This window comes from Sinocyclocheilus grahami, unplaced genomic scaffold, assembly GCF_001515645.1.
Source record: "Sinocyclocheilus grahami isolate Dianchi unplaced genomic scaffold, SAMN03320097.WGS_v1.1 scaffold229.1, whole genome shotgun sequence".
In the NCBI taxonomy this organism is placed as follows: Eukaryota; Metazoa; Chordata; class Actinopteri; order Cypriniformes; family Cyprinidae; genus Sinocyclocheilus; species Sinocyclocheilus grahami.
In genome coordinates this window covers 999,999-1,000,280 of record NW_015505408.1, presented here as the reverse complement: position 1 = coordinate 1,000,280, position 282 = coordinate 999,999, and positions in this window count along the sequence as shown.

The following is a 282-nucleotide window of genomic DNA, read 5'->3' as shown; positions in this document are numbered from 1 at the left end:
ACAATGTATTGTTGGCTGTTGCTACAAATATACCCCAGCGACTTGCGACTTATGGTTTTGTGCTCCAGGGTCTCACATGGTACAGCAAGGTACTTAAATGTGTGAACCAGGTGAAATGCCTTGATATTTTACAGTTTTAGTTTCTGTAATGGTAATTGTAAGATTCACTGCACGCTCAAGGTGTCATATGTATACCACAGTACTAAAATGCATGTATTTCTATTGTTTTGTAAGCGTTCAATGACTTTGCCGTTGTATAAACCAGAACATGTATAAACCAGA